Here is a 22,011-nt window from a genome sequence, read left to right as displayed (position 1 = left end):
TCTGATCAGAGCTCTCCCTGCTATAATTAACTCCATCTAAAACCCCATAATTGATGCTCGTATAGCTCCCCAATAGCATCTCCAGCTGGAACAGGCTGCATTGTGAGCTGTGCTTTCTGCTCCGGCAGGATTGATTTGCAGCCACTACCAATCTGTTGCTAAGCACTGGGTGACGGCACACGCCGAAGTCCTCAAGGACAATACAGAACAGCCAGAATGTTTTTCTCAGTATCAAACCATTTTCCCCCTGTCTCCTGAAATATTGCATCAGTTGCTCCTTAATCAGAGCATTGGAAGTGTTGCCAAGGCAATGCCCGAGCTGCAGCCAGACCCGGCGGGGCTCCGGACGCACATTTTGGGGTTTGGGCTCTGGAGCTTTGGCTGCAGGGATGAGAGATGGGGGATGGTGGGATTCACCTGCGCAGGTGAGGGGGGGGACCAGAGCAGAGCAGCGGGCAGGGCCCTGTGGATGAGACAGGCAGGACCATTTGGAAAAGCCAGGCTGGACCATTTGGAAAAGCCAGGCAGGATCCTGTAGAAAAGCCAGGCAGGATCTTGTGGAAAAGCCAGGCAGGATCCTGTGGAAAAGCCAGGCAGGATCCTGTGGAAAAGCCAGGCAGGATCCTGTGGAATCACCCGGCAGGATCCTCTGGAAAAGCCAGGCAGGATCCTGTGGAAAAGCCAGGCAGGATCTTGTGGAAAAGCCAGGCAGGATCCTGTGGAAAAGCCAGGCAGGATCCTTTGGAAAAGCCAGGCAGGATCATTTGGAATCACCAGGCAGGATCCTGTGGAAAAGCCAGGCAGGATCATTTGGAATCACCAGGCAGGACCCTTTGGAAGGAGCAGACAGGACCCTGTGGAAGGTGTGTCTGTGTTCAGCAGCAATATCCATTCCAAACAGCCCAGAAACAGAATTCTTCTCCAATCCTGCTTTTGGGACCGTGGGGGACAGACAGTGGGAATGCACATCTGCAGCAGAGACGTGATCCTTGCACAGCAAAAAAACCCAAATAAAGCCCCCAACCAAATCACTGTGCCCATCCACCTGTGCATTTTATTTATGTACAGATGCAAATTGAAAACCAATCCTCAAAAGGAAATCCTAAAGCCTTAGGAAAGGCTCCAGATGCTGAACTCTCTGCTTGCCTGTTCTACCTTGTTAGGAGGTTTTAATAAAAAGGCAGAGAAGAATGCCAGCTGAGCTGGCACATCTGACATTTTGATAACCTCGTCAATAAAAGTTATTTTATTTTAAGCAGCTGCAGAACTTTGCCTTATTGTTTGGCTGTCTGTTCATTCTACTCCTGTCTTGTTGATAACAGTAAAAGGATGATGAGTAACGGTGGCAATCAATAGAAAGGCATGTTTCTTCCTCTATGGCCATGAACCCAGCTCTTCAAATTGCATCTTCAGATTCCAGGGTCTTTATTTCATCATAAATAGATACACGGGGGGGGGGCAGAAATCTGAGTTTCTAGATGGTTTTATGAATGTTTGTTCCCAGGTTTTCACTCTTCTGGAACTCGAATTCTTTCAAAAGAAAAGCACATTTGTTCCAAGTGGGGGACAGGCTTTTAAAGCCCATTACAGATATCTGATGGAGAGTGAGCACTGAGTGAACTTGCAGCCCTGCCCCAGGAGCAGCTGCCCTTGGCTCCTCTGGCTGGGCCTGAGAGGAGATTCCAGGGTGAATCTGGGCTTGAAATCACGGCTGCAAAATTCCAAATGAAACCCAGCGCTGCCCTCGTCATCACTGAATTGAAGTGTGAGTGCTGAGAGTGTGAAACTGCAGCTGGAGCACGGAAATGGGGCTCCTGAGAGCCAGAGATCTCAGCTTGGAGCAGCTCTCCAGAGGTTATATAGGGTTATATAGGGTTATATATGGTTATATATGGTTATACATGGTTATATACGGTTATATATGGTTATATAGGGTTATATAGGGTTATACATGGCTATATAGGGTTATAGAGGGTTATATATGGTTATACATGGTTATATATGGTTATATAGGGCTATATATGGTTATACATGGTTATATAGGGTTATATATCTGGTTATATATGGTTATCCATGGTTATACATGTTTATATACAGTTATCCATGGTTATCTATGGTTATATATGGTTTTATATGGTTATCCATGGTTATCCATGGTTATCCATGGTTATCCATGGTTATATATGGTTATCCATGGCTATCCATGTTTATAGGTGGTTATCCATGGTTATTTATGGTTATATATGGTTATATATGGTTATCCATGGTTATACATGGTTATATATGGTTATCCATGGTTATATATGGTTATCCATGGTTATCCATGGTTATATATGGTTATCCATGGTTATATATGGTTATCCATGGTTTTATATAGTTTTATATGGTTATATATGGTTATCCATGGTTATATATGGTTATATATGGTTATCCATGGTTATATATGGTTATCCATGGTTATATATGGTTATATATGGTTATCCATGGCTATCCATGGTTATACATGGTTATATATGGTTATCCATGGCTATCCATGGTTATATATGGTTTTATATGGTTATATATGGTTATCCATGGTTATACATGGTCCCATGGTCCCTCTTTCAGCCCAGCTCTTATACTTTAAGGAACCAAACTTCCCTGTGGGCCACTGAAAATGATGGTTTCTGAGAAAAGATGATCACAGTGCATCTCCACAGGAACATAATCTCTCAGCTCATCCTTGGGGGAATTTTCTGTCCCTGTCTGTATGTAATTAGAAACTGAAAATACAGGCAGGAGCCTTGTAGTACATAAATTGACGTGCTGGCTGCAGACGCAGATTGGAGTAGAACAAAAGGGACTGGAAAGCCTGGGAACCATTCACCTTGTGTGGAATGAGAGCAGAATGTACCCACTGAGGGGGAGAGCCACCCAAACCCAACCAAGGGGGAAGAAACCAGCCTTTCCAACCTACACTGCTGGGCCCTTTGGAATTTAACAACCTGGAAAGTGTCTTGGAGAATTAACCTCTGCAACCTGATCTCTCTGGCTCTAATTTTTCCAATTTACTCTATTTTCCTCCTCCTGTAATACCAGGATAATATTTTTTCCCCCTGTTTTTATTTCCTTGAGTTAATTCTGAGTATTTTTCCATGGTTATTTAATATTTGCTATTCAGACTGTGACAGTTCTGCCTGTAGTTGAAAAAACTCACGTTGTGTTGCCAAAAGCAGCAAGAGAAGCCAGGCTGCTTGTGTTAATATTTGCATTTGAAAGTGCAAAACTGAATTTTCTCTAGTACCAGACACTTCTCTCCTGGTAAAAGTGCCGGAGAAAAAAAACATTTGCTGGGTAGAGGGAAAGATGCAAAAAATACTGAAGGAAAATAGCAGTTATTGAATGATATTTTCAAAATATGGGGTCCTTGGAAATGTCAGCAATCTGTGGAGCAGCAGCTGAAGGAGCTGTGTTGTGGTTCTGTGCCCTAGAACAGTTCCCTGTTTGCCTTTAGTGCCACATTCAGCTCTCAGGGAGGAAATCCCCAAGCCCATAAAGGCTTTGGGGGCTCTGGCTGCTCCACGCTGGGTGGGTTTGGGTTTTTGGTGCCAGGGGATGCTGAGTTTGGTGTTTTGGCTTTGAGGAGTGGCTGTCAGTGCCTCTCCAAGCCCTGGCTCTCTCTGAGGGGGCACAGGACCCATGGGTTTGTTCTGGTTTTCCCCAAGAAGAATGAAGGTTTCAGTTGACATTTAAGTATCAAGCATTTAATATTTATAAATTATTTATTTAAATTTTTAAATAGATATAATTTTTTTATATTTAAAGCACCAGTTCCCCCGATGTTTCTGGGGGGTTCTGCCTGCAAACACAGACCATGGCAGGGCTGGGGGAGCAGAGGGGGCTGAGGGGGGGAGATGAGCCCCAAACCCTCCTCAGGATCAGCCTGGGACTGAACTGGGCAGTGTCTGACAGAGACCCCTCATCCCCCCCAAGCTGTCTCCAAATCCATCACCCTTTGCCCCAAATTTCTCTCACTGGGGCTGGTAACATCACAATTGTTGCATGATTTGCTGAAATCCATGTTCTTTTTCACAAATGTCATTTATTTGACAAATGCTCTTTGCACACTGTCACAATAAGGAGAGGAAGAGCCTTGCAGGGTGAAGCTCTGAGCAGCATTGATTTGGTGATTAGTGTCATGTTCGTCTTGGATTTTGTAATTCAGACTCATTAACCTGAAAATATTCTTGCAATTTTCTTCTCCTAGACTGGCTTGAGAGCACAAAAGCAGCTTCTATTCATTTCCAAGGAATCCAAGAGCAGCTGCCTCTTGTAAGGCACGGAACGAGGAGGGGGCAGGCTGAGAGTACAAAATGGTATTTAAAGCATTAATTTTATCACTTCTTCCAAACCTTGATCAAAACAGTCTTTACCTGCTTTGCTTCAGCAGCGTGAACAATGAGAGCAAATCAGTGCTGGAAGAGCCCCAAGCCCTGGGACCCCTCCTGCTGCCCCAGGAGGGGATTTTGGGGTGTGCTCAGGGGCTCTCCCAGTCCCCCTGACTGGGAGGAAACTGGGCTGAGCCTCACAGCTCTCTGGAGAATTAATTCCAACCCATTTTGCTCTCCCCTGCCACCCCCCTCTTTAGGGCCAGGTTATCAGCCTGCCTGTGCAAACAGGAGCCCAGAATATTCCAGAATGGGCAGTGGGCTCCTTTCCTGGGTCAGCACAGCACATTTGGCTCCCTGGACACTCAGCTGAGCCCTGGCATCTCTCCTGCAGCTCCCTGGCTTTGCACTGAGCAGCTGTGAACGTTTTTCCTGATGGAACAGTTTCCTACAAATGAAATCTTTAATTTGTGTGTGCAGCTCCCTTCTAATATAATCAGGCTCTTTATTCAGGGGAGCAGATCTGGTGAAACATCCCAATTCAGAGAGGGCACTTTAGGCCAGACATCAGGAAAACCTTGCTAATGATTAAAATGGTGAGGCACAGCCTGGGCTGCCAGGAGAGCTTAAGGAAACTCCATCATGGGAAGTCTTTAAGAATAATTTTGGCAGCTATTATCAGGAATGATTTAACTATAATTGATCCTGACTTGGAGCAAGAGAATGGACTGGATGACTTCTTCTTTCTTGTTTTGCATGATTTCCAAGAAATTCTCAGAAAACAGAGTTGAATTTAGACAGTTCAATGTTACCAAATGTTCCTTCCCCTCTTTCTGGGGGAATTTTTTACTACGTTTCAACTGAGCATGCAAATATTTGAACACATTTTGTAATTTTTGAACCTCTTGGGGATGTAGCTCCCCCTCTCTAAACATTTACATTTTTTTCCTTCTCCTGTTGCTTGGTGGGTTTGTTGTGCTGCAGAGAGTGGCCTTGAGCTGGTGCTTGCCAAATTGGGGATGGGCTGGAAGGAGGAGCTGCAGCCCCTGTGCAGGGCCAGGCTGAGCCAGAGCCTTTAGCTCCACAAACTGCAATCAGAACAAAGAGGGCTTGAAGCAAACACTGCTCCAGTGGAGCTGAAGGAAGAGCTGAGCATTCAGAAAATGACTCAGAGCAGAGGAGGGGGCTGTGCCTCGAGCTACTGTCCCAGAGCTGGGTATCAACTCCTGGAGTGAAGTGAGTAACAGCAAAACTGATCACAGTGCTGATACTGGGCCTGACCTAAAAACCCCCATGGAACCTGTAATCTGCACATTTTCTAATTAAAAAAAAAAAAAAACAATTTTATTAGTCACTGTTTGCATTTGCTTCTCCAGACTCTATGGAGACAGACAGCTACAGATGCAGATATTGATGTCACACTTGGTGTGTTCAGAACGAGAATTTCAGCCCAAAGCTGCCTCCAGCAGAGGATGTCCCACAGTGCTGGGGCTGCTCCCGTGGTCTGACTGCAGGATGGGCAGAGGAGACTCAGGAACCTGGGAACAGCTGGAAACAAACAGCTGGGAACAGCTGGAACAGCCCCTCCACACCCCAATGCACAGGCACTGGGAGTGCTGGGAGTAACCAATAGCCCCAAATCACAACTGCTGTGTGCCATCTCTCAAGCACATTTGTGATTCCTTTCAGGCATTTCCCTTCACTCAAGCTGAAACCTGCAGCCAGCAGATAGCCCAGCTCAGATTCCCTGGCAGAGATGGCCAAAGCTGCAGTTACTTTCCAAATCCCTGTGACTTTGCAAGTTGGAATTAGAATATTTAGGCAAACCACACAAGTGATTTTGGCTCCAGCATGTGCCAGACTTGCCTGGTGAGCTTTAGCCAAATAAAACCAGGCTGGGTTTTATTTCCCAGCAGCTTTTCCAGGCGAGGATGCTTTTCAGAAAATGAAACCCATTGAGCCAGGCCAGGCCAAGCCAGGAGGGAATGGGGTGTAAAGGTTATAACCGTGTCACATTAAAGGGTTCTGCTCCACCCCTCTATAATGTCACTGAATCCAGCAGGACTCACCCCTGGGCACTCCTGAATCTGCAGCCAGGAGCAGCTGAGAGCTCGTTTCTGATTTAAAAAAAAAACAAAAAACAATTCTATTAGTCACTCTTTACATTTGCTTCTCCAGATTCTACGGAGATAGACAGTTACAGATACAGATGTAGATGTCACACAGATGTAGATACAGATGTAGATGTCACACTTGGTATGCTCAGAACAAGAATTTCAGCCTAAAGATGTCTCAGTCCAGAAAGGCTGTGAAATACCTGAAGGAAGTAAAATGTTCTGTATAAAACAATTTTCTCCAGAATGCTGGGTCCAGTTATTGCCATCCCTGGTTTGCCCCATGGAGCAGGAGGAACAAACAAGGCTGGTACCTACAAATCAGACTTCCAAAGATGCTCATGGTCCATGGGGCTCTGTGGTTGTCAGCCAGAGCCTGGCTCTTGGAGCAGCCTGGGGCAGAGGATGGAATGAGATGGGATCACTCTGCAGAGCTCTGCTCCTGCACCTCCTGCTGCAGAATCAGGCTGCAGCCTCTCCTTGTCTTCCCAGCTGCACAAAACTTCTACATGTTCAAAAAGATTTATGTTCCTTTTCAGACTGAACAGAAAAAGCAAATTGAGTATTTCAGTTCCCTTTGCCCACTCCAAGGTGGGATGAGCAGGGATGACCCAGCACGTGTCAGTGCCCTGGCTCTGCTGAGATGGAGCTCTTTGGGCTCTGGGAGCTCAGGCACTCAGATTTGGGGAGAGAAATGATGGAAGCAGATGTGAGGGGGATTGAAACTCTCCTGACCTCAGTGCTAATGGATTTCTTGGTGCTGGTATTTCAGCACTGTGTGTTTCCCTCCTGTGTGTGTGACATCCCAGCTCCCAGCTGTGGAAATGAGTGTGTGCTCACTGAGCCCTGGCTTTGGGTGAGAAATGGGCCAAGGAAACAAAGGAAATATAAAGGACAGGTCTCTGTTCTCATTTACTGATTAGTGGGGAGGGAGAGGAATGAAACTCTGCAGAACCATGGACTGACCTGCAGAGCCCCAGGTCCATCCTGCTCAAGGGACCAGCTCCTGTGGCTCTGCCCAAAGCAGATCCTGCCCAGTGTGAGCCTCCAGCAGCTGTGGCTGCAGGGAGAAGGGCTGAGCTGTTCCTCCTGGGCTCAGAACTGCCCAGGCAGGCAGCATCCTGCAGCAATTCTCTCTTATATGGCTTAGCTTGGCTGAAACCTTCACGAGCCTGAGCGGAGTTTGGGTTTGTGATCACATCCAAAGAGGGAGATGTTTTGCCAGGGGCTTGCTATGAAAATTGCTCCCAGCTCCATTGACTGCCTGTGCTGCCTCTGCAGCATCAATTCTATCCCTGGCTGACACCTTTGATTTTGGAATTGTCTCCATTTTCCACAGACAAGTATGTACATCAGCTATTTTTGGATAGCGTGTATTTAATCTCCTGCAAGAAATGGAGCAAGTCACTTGTTCCTTATTTCCAGAGCCATTACATTTCTCTTGGTGACAGCTCCAAGGAACAGAAACCCTTATCTTGTCTAATGTCTTCATTTGGGTGATCCAAAGATTCCCTTCTGTGCCAGTGTGGGGCAAATCCTGTGCAGCACCAGCCAGGTGGGACAGCTGAAAGGGAATTTCAGAGGAGCCAGGTTCTGGATGGTTCTTGGTAAATTGGGAGCCAATCTAAAATGCTACAGGCTGTTCATCATCTCTGGTCATTCTTTTCTTTTATGCCTAGCTGAGGATAAGCTGTGGTCTTTGCACCATGTAAAGTGTGTTTGGACTCTTTGCTGGAGTGAAAAATGAGCTGTGATCTGTGCCAGCACTGAGGAGAGAGGGAGAAATCTGGGACAGTCACAGGGGCTGCCAAAGGAAACAACCCGTGGAAGATCTGAGAGGTTTAATAGCAAACACAGAGAGCAGAGGCTCACTGGGAGCTGCTCTTGATGGAAAAGTGTCCAAAAGTCTGGGGGGGCTGAAGGACCCGGCCTGGGGGTCTCTGGGCTGAGGAAACCACGGAAGGGACCTGCAGTGCCCAGGGCTGGGGGATCCAGCACAGCCCAGCCTGGGCTGGTGGGGTTGGCTCTGCCTGTGCTCCTGCTGTGAGTCCCCAAACCTGGACACACAGAGAGGTCACCCAGCAATGGCACATTGTCATCTGGGAGCCTGGCAGCAAATCTCACCAGCATCAGCAGCCAAAGGGTGGGAAAACACACCCAGGAATGCTGTGCATGCCTGAGGAGGGGCCAGCACCTCTGCTGAGCTGTGCTGGGATGGAGGCACAGGAGGGGACACCAGCACGTGGAGTTTAAATAAATCCAGCTCTGTGAATCCAGCTCCACTGCAGAGTTGATAAAATGGATTTCTGATTCTGGCAGGACAGGTGGCCCTGCAAGGAACGTGGAGTTGGACTCAATGACCTTAAGGGTCCCTTTCATCTTCAGATTCCATCATTTTATGGTCCCTCCCAACTCCAGATTCCATTATTTCACTTTGTGCCTGGTTTCTGGTTGACTCTGAATGCCTCTGCTGGAGCAGGAGCAGCCAGAGCAGATGCTGCTGCTTTTCCCTGCTGCTGTTTGCCAGCCCAGGGGCTCCCTGAGCCTGGGCTGAGAGCAGCAGCTGGGTGAGTTCTGTCTGGTTACCCACAGCACACAACTGATGAAACACTTGAGGAGCAATTGGTGACCTCAGAGTCACAGGAAACACCTCACCAGGGTTTCCAAAGCAGCAAATCCTCCCCCTGAGCATCCCCTGCCTTTGCCCTTTTGGTTGTGCCACCCTCCCACAGCTCCTGAGTGTCACCTTGTCTCTCTCCTGCCCCAGCCCTTTTCCCCTTTCTGCCTCCCCCTGGCTGTTGGCTCCTTCTGCTTTGGGTCCATTTTCCACCTGCCACTGGATTTGTGACACCTGAGGCTCAGCTGACTTTGCCCTCAGGGATGGAGCAAATTCCAGAATTGGGGGAGATCCCTGATTATTCATTTAGACCCCATCAGAGCCAGGTGCTGCTGTGCCCTGCCTGGAGCCTGTCCCTGCAGGAGCAGCTCCCTTCCCTCACCCCATCCTCCAATAATCCCTGTGGCCATCCCAGAGCCTGGCTGAAAATTGGCATTTGTGCTGTGGGGGCAGAGCTTGAATGCTTTGATCACAACAGTTTTCTAAACTCTGCTGCTGAAGTTCTTCCCCTCTCACCTTCCAAATCCTCCCAGCCTTGCCAGGCCCTGGGACAGGGTGAGATTCATGCCCTAATATCAGCCTTGTCTGCAGGGGCTGGACACTGCTCCTGGGATTGCTGTCACTGCAATGCAAGGCACAAAATAATTTCTTCCTTGCCAAGAAATGATTCTGGAATTTCAGAGGAGCAAAAGTTAATGGTCTGGATTTGTAATTTCCTCTCATCTAAAAAGCTACAACTCATATGAACAATTTACATCAGAAGGAGTAAAGCATTATACAGACTCTTATAAAAGACCCAGAGCACCCAGAATTTGGACCTGAGTAAATCTGTGCTAATTTTACTCACAGAACTTCTCCTGTGGCTTCACACCAGAATGCTGGTGTTGAGCTGGGGCAGATCCTGCTCAGAGCTCCAGGTCACAGACACTTTAATTGTTGCTTGTTGAAGGCCCTGGAAGGGTTTCACCCTCGGTCTGACCCTCAAGTGAAGAATTTTGGCCCAGAAAGCAAAGTTAAGTAGGAGGAAAGGCTGGCTCTGAAATGGGGATAATCTGCACAGGAAGCAGGGTCTGACCCCTGCTTGGCTGCTGCCTCAGCCAATTTATTTGTGGAGACTCAGAGTGCCCAGCTGAGGGGGAATCACTGATGGAGCAGGAGCAGCACGGGGGTGAGGAGGATGTGGCTGCTCCCCCTCTGCCCCTCGGGCCATTCCCAGACCCTGCAGACCCTCCCTGGGGGCTCTCCCACCCCTCTGCCCCTGCAGGGATTGAGGGAAGCACAATCCCCTCTCCTGGACAGACCCTGCCCCAGGGTGCTCCCTGGGGGCTCTGCTCTTCCTGCTGGCAGTGCTCTTGCAGAGACAAAAATTACTTTATTTTATATATATATACATGCACATACATAGCCATAGACATAGCCATAGACATAGACACAGACATAGACACACACACATATATATATATATATTTATACATACATGTTAAAAGAGGACAGAAACTCTTCTCCCACACTACTGCCCAGGTCTGTCAGCACCTCAAAATACCAACCATGGCCAGGGCTCCCTCAGCTGGGCCTGGGGCCCTGGCAGGCAGAGAGCCTGGGGTGCCCTGCTGGGCAGGGACTGCACTCTGGCTACACTATTTCTACTCTATTTACACTATTCATACTCTATTTGCACTGTTTACACTCTATTTACACTCTGTTTACACTATTTACACTCTATTTACATTCTATTTACACTATTTCCTCTGTTTATATTCTATTTACACTATTTACACTATTTGCACTCTATTTACACTCTGTTTACACTATTTACAATATTTACTCTCTATTTACACTATTTCCTCTCTATTTGCATTATTTCCACTCCATTTCCTCCATTTCCAGCTCTGCACTGGGGAGCAGCTCAGGTGATTCCCACTCTGTGTCCTTGCCCAGGCACAAAATCAGCAAAATTGTCCAAATCAGCACCTGGAGCAGCCCTGGCCACGCTCCCATCCTCAGGGAGCTGCTGGAATTTACACAGAAAGGTCAAATTCACAGCATCAACCTCTCCCAGCCTCTACTTTCACTTAATTAAAAAGAATCAGATACTAATTAGTGTTTTTAATTTGGTTTATCAATCTCAAATGAACCCAATGGAAACCAATAAAATCTGAGTTCAGGACTTCATTACCAGAAGGAGAAGCTGTTTATTTTCCTTACAAAATAAAGCATAAATAAATAAAGCATTTCCTTACGAAATAAAGCATATTCTGAGGAATAAATTTCCTCCGAATTTCCATCTGCCTTTGCAGAGTGAATCCCCCATGGTGGTTTTGGGCAATCCAGCCCAACCAGGCTGGCACAGGGCTGGTGGCCCAGGCTCTCTCACAGCAGAGCTGTGCTAGCAGCAGCAGGGTTTTTTTGGAAATATGGAAGAAGAAATTCGCTTTTATTTTCCTTGGAGTCCTCTAAGTGTCTTTGACAAGCATGGCCATAATGTTGTTTACACAAGCAGAGGTACCAATATCTGAAGGATGGAAATATTGCCACAGAATAAACACAGAGCTGGGCTGAGCCAAGCTCCTCTCCAGCATCCATGGGATGTTGCACTCTCCTGACATATGGAAATGTTTTCTCCCAATAATCTCCTGCAGAAGGAGTTCTGGGCCAACCACTCATACATTCAAATTCCATAAAATACATAGCAGAGTTTATAAGTTATTAGGGCAGAGATGGGTTTGGAGCTCTCCTTTCACTGTACAATGTGCAGCTTCAGCAGAAGAGATCTGTAAACAGCTCTTTTAGCTGAATGCAAAACTCTCTGTAATATTTACTCTGACCATCTCCATGGTGGATCTCAGCCAGTGTGTTTATGCAGCTCCAGGCCTGAAGGTTTCTGCTCCAGCTTTACAGCTGAATGTTTTCCTGTCTGATGGACGATTATTTCAAACTGCTGCTCTCCCTCCAACCAGGAGAGTTTTTGTTTCAAGCTGTAATTTCAGTGTAGAGCAGATTCCACACAGATTTCATGTCAGTGTTTGTACATGAGGAGCAGAGCTCAGAGGTTCCCTCTGCAGAAGTAACAGAAGAACAGAATCAGTCCTTCAGGATTCAGTGAGAGAGAAATAAATAACATTGATGTGCATCCCCTAAATAATTATGTTTGCTAAAACAACCAAATTGGAACACCATCCCAAAATCTTTATGGCAGTTAAAATTCAGCATTCAAATTGCTTTTTACAGTTGTTGCCTGGACACCCAGCACTGGATCAAGCCTGGGTAAAAGTCAAATGACAGCAGCTTTGTTTGGCTCTGAGCACGTGTTGCTGCCTCCCAAACCCAAGGGATGCTTCAGGAGAGAGACACAAACAATCCCCAGGAGCTGCCTGGTCGATGCAGAGCTGATCAATGCAATTAGCTGGAGCTGCCTGGGTGAGCAGTGGCAGCTTTGAGCACACCCCTGTCACCAGCAGAGCACCCACAGCTCCTGCCCAGCCTTTGATGCCAGTATTAAATCACCTCCTCTCCCACCTGCACAAGCCAGGCTGATGGAAAATGATGTGAGAATAGTGCAAAGGAAAAGGTTTTTAAATGTAATTTAAACAGAGTACCCTGTGAAAGGCCTAAGGAAATGCTACTGAGCAGTGGTGTGATAATGGAATAGAGGCAAAATTATGGAAATTGCTGTTCATTGAGCATTTGTTCTGAATATAACCCAGCCCTGTGCCCATCTGTGGGAGGTGTAAAGCAGAGTTCAGAGTGGCTGGGGCACCTGCTCTGCTCTGGTTGCTTTAGTGACTGATGGTGAATTTATACTGAGGCTGGAATTTCAGAAGGGCTCTCTTCCATTGGCTTGTTTGTATTTAGTGTAAATCTAAATAGAGAAGCAATCAAATGATGAGATTAAGACAATTTTTGGTGCACTTTTACTGATTGCCACAGAATGACCTTCTAATTATTCCGTGCCTCCAGCTTAGGCACCTTGAAAATTCCATGATTGCATTAATGGGGTTTCTTCCTTTTTCAGAACAGGGTTTCCTGAACTCCTTCTCAGTTTCCTGCTGCTCCTCCAGCTCTGGTGCCTGGGAGCCTTTGCCTGCCCCTGCTCAGTGCCAGTCAAGGTGACACCAGTGACAAGGAGTTGGGAAAATGGGGCTCCAGGGGTTCCCCTGACAGGACTGAACACTGTGCTCAGCAAACACCTCCATGTGTCTGTTCCAACCTCTGTAACCAAACCTAAACCAGATCAGTACAACCTTGCCCAAGAACATGGATTTTGGTTTGGTTCCTAATTTTAACTTCTAGATAGAACTGAAGAGATTTGTTTTTTACCGTGGCTCCTGATTCTGGGCTGGCATCTGCCCTGGGTGGTTGGGAGCAGCCTGGCTGATCTCCAGGAGCTCCCTGGGCTGGCCAAGCTCAAACATCTGATCATTATTATGTGCCCTTACTGACACTCTGCTTAGAGAGTCCCTGAGCTGAATTGGAAGAGACAGTTTGAAACCCTCAGCAGGAGGATTTTCCAGGAGCAGAGGTGAGTGTTTGGGTACAGACGGGGCTCTGTGCATCCCCTGCAGGAGGGTCCCAGAGCCCCCAGGCCAAGGGCAGCAGCAGCCTGTGTGCAACATGAGCACAGCTCGTGGTTCCAGACATCTGAGCTGGCAATGTATTCACTCATGATATCCTGGCTTCCATAAGTCTGAGGCTTTCTGATGTTTTGGGGCTGTTGTCATCTTGATTTATTTTCTGGGCTTGAAAGGCTTGAACTTGGATATCCATCTTTAGGTTCGTGCCTGTCTGCTCAGCACTTCCCTGGGCTGCTCTGGTATTTTATCTTCCTGGAAGATTACTCTGCTGGAGTAAATGTAAGGATGGCAAAACCCTCTGGAGGCAGTTTGGGCTGGTTTGTTCAGAAAGAAAAATGCAGTGGATTTTCAAAAACGCTGCTGTGGGAAAGAAGGGAACAAGAAGTCTCTCTTTTGGAAATCTGCTCAGGTGATCTGAGGGATGTGATCAGCACCCTGCTGCCCTGGTGTCCTGCTGCCTCTGGAAACCACTAACAGTGAACTGGTTTTGAGAGTGAGAAGAGACCCATCCACCCCATTTCAATGGGATTTGAACTGGACACGAGGCTGGGAGCAGGGACACAGTGAGGGGGACACAGCCCCACAGCTGGACACAGCCCCACAGCTGGACAGGGCCCCACAGCTGGACACAGCCCTGTGCAGCCTCACCCAGCCCCTGCACATGGCACACAGAAAGTTCTGGAAGTGCTGGACTGTGGCAGATGGAGGGTTCTGGAAGCACAGATGGAATGTCACAGAAGGAAGGTTCTGGAAGTGCTGGGCTGTGGCAGATGGAAGGTTCTGGAAGCAGATGGAATGTCACAGATGGAAGGTTCTGGAAGCACAGATGGAATGTCACAGATGGAAGGTTCTGGAAGTGCTGGAATGTCACAGATTGAAGGTTCTGGAAGCAGAGATGGAATGTCACAGATGGAAGGTTCTGGAAGCAGATGGAATGTCACAGATGGAAAGTTCTGGAACTGTTGGGCTGTGGTCGCCGTCACTCGCAAGGCAAGTTTTAAACACAGACCTTAGGACCTGGGTTTGAATTTTTTGCAACTGTCAGATTTGTTTTAATCCCAGTCTTCTTTGACCAACAAAGACTGTAGAAAAAAATTTATTTCCTTGTGCTTTTTCTGCCGTCTGTTTGATGCTGCTCCAGTACCAAGTGATTCAGACAGCTCAGCTGGGAAGGGAGAGCCAGATCTCCCCTCTTGTCTTTGCAAAAGCCTGTCGGGGTCAGTTCCTCAGCCTTGCAAAAATGCAGCTCAGGAACATTCCCGGGTTTCTTGTGCCAGGAGAGCTTTGTGGCAGTCACTTCAGAGAGCTGAGGGAACTTTTTTCTGAGATAAATCACCACCACCACTTTGACAGCAAATATCCATCTTCAGCCCAGAGCACTTAATGGCCATGAGCTAATCTTCATCATAAATACCAGTTCCAATTTTGCTTCAAACAGGTGGAATGTCAAATGGTGAGTGTTGGCTGGCTGAAATTAGTTTGATCTTGATCAGAACTATAGTGGGAGCTCTGGCTCTCAGGGCAAACACCAAGATTAAGTGTCACCCTGCAGAAAAATTATGGATTTGCTGCAGGGGAAGAAAGAAACTGAACTCCTCATTTCCAAGACCCCTTGCTGGAGTTATTCCAGGTAGACTTTGCCTGCTCTGTGCTCCAAGCACAGAGGTTCTGAGTATTTGGAGCAGAGATGGGAACTGCAGGCAGAGGAGAGAGGGACTGACCTCCTGCCTGGCCACCAGTGTCACGCAGCTCTGGAGGTGCTGCAGCTCCCCAAGCTCAGCCCCACATTTATGCCAGTGGATTTTTTATCTCCTTTCCCCCAGTTCCCAGTGAACTCCTCCAGAATTACCAGCTCTGTGTTTCCTAGTCTTTTACCAACTATTAGGATGGCTTTTCTGTGATTACTAAAAAAGACTTCCCAGCTTCCCAAACATCCTCCTGCACTAAAAGCATAAAGGAAGGTGCAGACTGTGCTGGGGGGACTTCACAGGCTGATTTCTTTGTACCAGTGAACAGCTTTGAATAGAGCTGCAATTGAGCAGTGACTAACACTGCGTGCAGAGATTTCTTCTCTTATTGAGATCTCGTGCATCACTTCTATAATAATGCTGAATAATATTACCAGCACTCTATTGTGGCTTCTCTGAGGATTTCAGTTTTATTAAAACTGCTGCACCAATCTGTGTGGGCTCCTAGGGAGGCAGAATGGTTTGGGAGGTACAGCATTCAAATCAGGATGGAGCAGGCAGGGGACAGTTGGTGGGACAGAGTGACACAGAAACAGTGGGATAAAGAGGTAAAGGGACAGAGGGACGGGACAGGGGGACAGAGGGATACAAGGACAGTGGGACAGAGGACAGGAGGACAGCAGGATGCTGCCCAAACAGCAGGGAGGGGACAAGGCCATTCCTGGGCATGGCCACTGGTCCCACTCAGGGGACAGGAGGGGACAGGCTCTGCCCCAGGTCAGCCCCCCGAGAGCCCTGAGCAGAGCAGCTCTGGCTCCTGCAGATGTGCTGTTTATAAATACGTGCTGTACTTTGGAAAGTGCTGCTCAATTCACCAATAACACTGGATTTATTCCTCCCAGTCGTCTCCAGTCTCCGAGTTGGAGCTGTGCAGCCCATTGGCTGCCTGAGATGGTTTCTCAGGAAACTGGCAATTAAGGAGCAGGAAAAACGTCTGTGAGTCACAGATAGTTATAAACAAGCTGGGGGGATTGATTGGGCTGCAGCAGGAGCCCTCCAGCAGGGCCAGGTGCCTGTCCCGGGGCTGGCAGTGCCAGGCTGGGCTCAGGGCTGGCACCAGGAGTGGCACCAAGAGTGGCTGCTGCCCCAGTGCCATTCTGGGGATATCCAGCTGGGTTTGGGTCCATCTGCTGCCCCAGTGCCATTCTGGGGATATCCAGCTGGGTTTGGGTCCATCTGCTGCCCCGGTGCCATTCTGGGATATCCAGCTGGGTTTGGGTCCATCTGCTGCCTTGGTGCCATTCTGGGATATCCAGCTGGGTTTGGGTCCATCTGCTGCCCCAGTGCCATTCTGGGGATAAACAGCTGGGTTTGGGTCCATCTGCTGCCTTGGTGCCATTCTGGGATATCCAGCTGGGTTTGGGTCCATCTGCTGCCTTGGTGCCATTCTGGGATATCCAGCTGGGTTTGGGTCCATCTGCTGCCCCGGTGCCATTCTGGGATATCCAGCTGGGTTTGGGTCCATCTGCTGCCTTGGTGCCATTCTGGGATATCCAGCTGGGTTTGGGTCCATCTGCTGCCCCGGTGCCATTCTGGGATATCCAGCTGGGTTTGGGTCCATCTGCTGCCCCGGTGCCATTCTGGGATATCCAGCTGGGTTTGGGTCCATCTGCTGCCCCGGTGCCATTCTGGGATATCCAGCTGGGTTTGGGTCCATGTGCTGCCTTGGTGCCATTCTGGGATATCCAGCTGGGTTTGGATCCATCCACAGTCCTGGTGCAGTGACTGCCCCAGCACCAGTGCTCTGTGTCCTGCCCTGTGGGCAGGGACCTGCTGCCTCCTGCTGCTCTCACTGGGGACACAAGGACGTTGAGGACAGGAGGACATCGAGGGTCCCCTGTTGTCCCCATCTGTCTTCTGGGCTCTGGGTGCTGCCCTGCTGCTCTGGCACACCTGGAGCAGGAATATTTGGGATGGGAGCTGTCCTGAGGAAACTTCATCTCCCTCCTCTCCCCGAAGCCTGGGGGTGCCTCAGCACAAAGAATTTTATGTTTTGGGGATGGTCTGGGGTGGCTCTGCTCCTGCAGCCTCTCCATCCCCATCTCTGCAGGTCCTGCCCCTGGGGTGCCCCAGCACAGGCTGGGCACAGAGCCCCCCTGGCTCCATGGCAGAGCCACCCTCCCTCCTGCCACCCTGTCCCTGCAGGACCCCCAGATCAGCAAACCCAAAATTCGATTAAAAATAAATGCAGGGCCTGCACAGAGCCCATGGTGGGCAGCCCCAAACTCTGGCAGGGGTGGCCACTGTCACACACTGGGTGGGACTGGGGCACCCACTGGGGTGGCCACCAGGACCTGGTGAGCAGGAAAGGAGAGGCAGAAACAGCAAGGGCTTCTCAGCAGCTCCTTGTCTATTTATTCCCTACCCATTGGAGAAGTGATTGTGTCCTGAAATAATTCCTGTGCTGATGAGAGAACCAGAAATAGCTTCCCCCATGGCAAAGCCTGGTGGTGAGCTGCAGACACAGCCCTGCTCCCTCCCCTCAGCCTTTATCCCCCAGTTCCACAGGAACACTCAGAAATTTGGGGAAATTTCTCCTTTTTCATTCTGCACCTGTCTCTCAGTGCTGCACAAAACTTCTCTGCTGTCAGGTCTCCCATTATGGGCTTTGTACATTCTGACATGCATTAGTCTGGAATATAAAAATCTTCCCTCATATTAAAGCTAATCTAGAATTTTGATTTAATAAATTGGATCATGCTCAAGGAAATCAGAGTGAAATATCAGCTTGTTAAGTTTCATATCACCAGCTCTCTGATAGGTATAATATGGCAATTTCTGGTGAATAAATTATCAAAAAGTTTTATGTGCTGTGTCTAATCTCAATTTCCATCAGATAGAAATTACCACCTACCTCCCAAAGGATGGATTTTTTATTATTCTTCTTCTGTACAACAGCAAAATTAATTATGCTGTTTGGGGTGGGAGTTTATGAAAAAGACACAGAGGGTGGTTCTTAGGGAATTATCTTATTAATGTTATTTCAGCCATCCAAATAAACACGAGGGATTCACCTGAGAGGGAGGCACAGTCATTAACTGCTCTGATTCAGGGGAATCAGCTCTGTCCCACTCCAAAGTCTCATCTTCACTCTTTGGCACCAGCTCCCAGCTTTCTCACTTTGTTAAATGCCCTCCTCTGCTCAGCACTTTGGAGACATTTTCCTGAGGGTTGTTTTTTCCTCTGGCCCTTGCTGAGCTGCATCATTATTCCACATCTTAACGGCACTCTAATCTTCCTCCTAATTACATGTAATGAGTATTTTGGAGTTGACAGAAGTACATCAAGACATAATAATAAAGAAAATTACTAAATTGAGTCTTCCAATTACATTCTATTAGCTCAGATGGTTGGCATCTAGAAGAAATAAAAATAGGCATTATTAAAATCCTTCCGTTTTCCCTTGGTATTTTCCCCTGACCCCACATGGTGTTTGCACAGCCCATCACCAGCAGGTTGTGTGTCCAGGAAGAGCCTTGTAGAGCTTTGCAGAGCAGAGCAGAGCAGAGCAAGGCAGAGCAGGTGCTGGCTGTGCTGCACAGCCCAGAACCCCCCTGGCTGCCCTGGGAGCAGCTCCAGCCCTCATCCCCCATTAAATGCCCCAAATGTGGGAGGGGGCTGTGAAAGGTGCCCCTCAGCACAGGAGGACTGAGGGCACTCAGCCCTTCTTAGGATCATCTCCTCTTTTTTCCTTATTGAAGGAAGTGAATTTTGTTCATTTTCTGATGAAGGGTGGAGGCTCTGCTCTTTTTTTACCACATCTTGTGTTATTTATGGCCTCTTTCCACAGGGCTGATCCCTGGTGCCAGCCCTGCATCCAGGCTCATCCCTGGCACATCCCTGCATCCAGGTTCATCCCTGGCACATCCCTGCATCCAGGCTCATCCCTGGCACATCCCTGCATCCAGGTTCATCCCTGGCACATCCCTGCATCCAGCCCTGCATCCAGACTCATCCCTGGGTACCAGCCCTGCATCCAGGTTCATCCCTGGCACATCCCTGCATCCAGGCCTGAATCCAGGCTCATCCCTGGGTACCAGCCCTGCATCCAGGCTCATCCCTGGTGCCAGCCCTGAATCCAGGTTCATCCCTGGCACATCCCTGCATCCAGCCCTGCATCCAGGTTCATCCCTGGCTCATCCCTGCATCCAGCCCTGAATCCAGGCTCATCCCTGGCACATCCCTGCATCCAGCCCTGCATCCAGTCTCATCCCTGGCACATCCCTGCATCCAGCCCTGCCTCCAGGCTCTCCCCTGGTCCCAGCCCTGCATCCAGGCTCTCCCCTGGTGCCTGAAGGTCATGTCCCCCTGCAGGGCTGGGCTGTGCTGGGGGTCTCTGTGCAGGGCCAGTGGGGAGCAGCAGTGTGGCCAGACTGAGGGATTGCCCATTAACTTCTGCTGGTGCCAATGGAACCTGAGACCAGCCCAGCCCAGCTGAGCTCACCTCGAGACACACCGTGCCCCCCTGCCCGAGGGTCCCGGCGGGAGCTCTGCTGCCACCTGTGACTCTGGCCATCCCCTCCCCATTGGAGACCCCAGACCCATCCTGTGACTCTGGCCACTGGAGACCCCAGACCCACCCTGTGACTCAGGCCATCCCCTCCCCATTGGAGACCCCAGACCCACCCTGTGACTCTGGCCATCCCCTCCCCACACCTGCCCTGGCTCAGGCACGTAGAAAATCAGGGAACACGAGCTCTCAAATCACATTCTGCTGCCAATATCTTCCCCAGCAATAAGGGAAAGAAGGAAAACAATCTCAGGAAAAGCAGTGTATGAGGCACGGCGGCTCCTGAAGCTGAACAATTATTGCTGCTGTAAAGGAGCCTGTGATGCATCATCTGCTCCTTAACAACTCCTGGGAGAGGGGAGGGTTATCGAGGGACTGGGGGGCCAATCTCTAACCCCAATCTTTAATAAAGAGCTCGGAAGAAATCAGGAAATTATACACTTGTAGGGTTGATCTCAATGGTAAATGCAAGACTACAGAAATTAATAAAGGATGAGGTCACCCAACAGCTGGAGGAGTTCGTGTTGGTTTGAAAAAAATGCTCCAGATGGCTTTTCTAAGTTATTTTTTAAAGGAATAAGGCCTTACCTGACACAGCTGTAAGAATGCTGGCAGAGGGAAGAAGGTGAGGTGGGCAGTGACATCACCTGAGCCCCTCCTGAGCAGGCTCTGTGGGTGAGAAGCAGGTTTTGCAAGGCAGGGATTGTCCCTGACCCTGCTGTGCTGAAGGACCCTCAGGGGACAGAGCGTGGGGCACCCTCAGCTCAGCCACTGACAGGGATGTGAGCAGCAAATGCACATTTCAGCACTGGTGGGGGTGTCTCTGTGCTGGGGAACACAACTAATTGTGCTGTAATCAGCCAGCCCTGGCCCTCTGTGCAGCCCCTGCCCACCCCTCTGCTCTGGGGGCAGATGTGCTGTTCACAGCTGGCTCTGATGCTGGTTAACCCTTGGTGCCCCTCTGGGGATGGTTCCATGGCTCTGCTCAGCTCTTGGTGTGGCTCTGGGTGAGCTCTGTCACAGCTCTGACAGATTTCCTGGCCCTCTGCACAACACAGTTACTCATCTATTTACTGATTCCCTCACCAACACAGTTACTAACATGTTTACTCATTTATTGACTGCATATCAGTAAATATGCAGAGTGATTAGCTGGAACTCCTTCTGTTGGGCTCTTTCTCAGTTCCAGAGTGCTGAGCTGGGAACCACCAGCCCAGGAACCCCCAGCCCCCCTTTGGGACCCCTTGTCACCCCCCTGGACAAGATTCCACACTGTGTCCCTGTTATGTTTTGTAATTAAAACCATAAATTTGCTCTTTCTTTTGGTGTTTTGCTCCTAATACCTGATAATGGATACATGGCAGGGAAAAAGAGAAAAACCTCAACATTTGACCAGTCCCAGAGATTTCAAATCAGGGCGACTTTGAAGCTTATCCAAAGAAACTTATTTAAGATATTTTATTTTATTTTATTTTTATCATTTTCCTTCCCATTAAAAAGCTGACACACAGGTGCATGTCTAACTCCACCCATTGCCATCTTTCATGTCTTGACCCTTTTATTCTTTCTCTCCTTTATTCAACAGTGACAATCCAAACCACCTTTTTTAAAACACATTGCCAGGTCAGTAAATCACAATGCACTCTTTTTAAAGTTAGGCTGCAATGTGCAGGGCCGTAAACAGCCAATAAATAAATTTGTTGGCATCTGAAGGTGTCCTCTCCCAGCAGATTCCTTACAGTCATTTCCTGATTTTCCTGCTGACTGACTTACCAAAGTTGTTCTTTCTGTCCTGAGGAGAAGAAGAAGAAACACCAAGGAATCATTTCCCTCCATCATCTCTTCCTGCTAAAGCAGTTTTGGGTCAGGCAGGCTCAGGAGCAGCTCTGCTCATCCCTGCAGCCCCAGCCAGGCTCTGCTGTGAAAAGCAGCCTGGCTCCCGTGTGACTGGGGAATGGTGTTAAAAATAAGCAGGATCAGGGCAAGGTGGAGCTGGGATGTGGCTCATCCCCCTCCCTGGGCCTGCAAATTCCTTTCATCCACCCTGCTGGAGAAGATGGAACAAGGCAGGAATTATTACAGTA

Source organism: Erithacus rubecula (assembly GCF_903797595.1).
Source record: "Erithacus rubecula genome assembly, chromosome: 16".
Taxonomy (NCBI): domain Eukaryota; kingdom Metazoa; phylum Chordata; class Aves; order Passeriformes; family Muscicapidae; genus Erithacus; species Erithacus rubecula.
Note: the sequence above shows the minus strand (reverse complement) of the source record.